This window comes from Penaeus monodon, chromosome 15 (assembly GCF_015228065.2).
Source record: "Penaeus monodon isolate SGIC_2016 chromosome 15, NSTDA_Pmon_1, whole genome shotgun sequence".
NCBI lineage: Eukaryota > Metazoa > Arthropoda > Malacostraca > Decapoda > Penaeidae > Penaeus > Penaeus monodon.
In genome coordinates, this window is record NC_051400.1 from 36,190,884 (window position 1) to 36,191,213 (window position 330).

Below are 330 nucleotides of genomic sequence, written 5' to 3' on the forward strand. Positions count from 1 at the left end.
CAATTCTTTTGTAACGTATGTATTCTTTTATTTCTTAATATCATATTTTGCACGATTTTTGAATCCATATTATTAGAAACAATGTTTAGCAAAATATAAACACAAATTTGAGCTCAACCCTCGCGGTCATATTGACCTGTGTGTAATTTCTCAAACAGATCTGCGTTGTTTTCAAGAGATAAATGAAGATAGCAACACCATAAGCATAGAAAGCTTTGTGTGAATTGACATCTACCTTTCTAGGGCACTGTTGCCAGGCCTCGCGGCATGCGTTTTCAGGGCATCTGCAGATAGAACGGAAACCGTATCATTAGTAATGTGTATTATAAA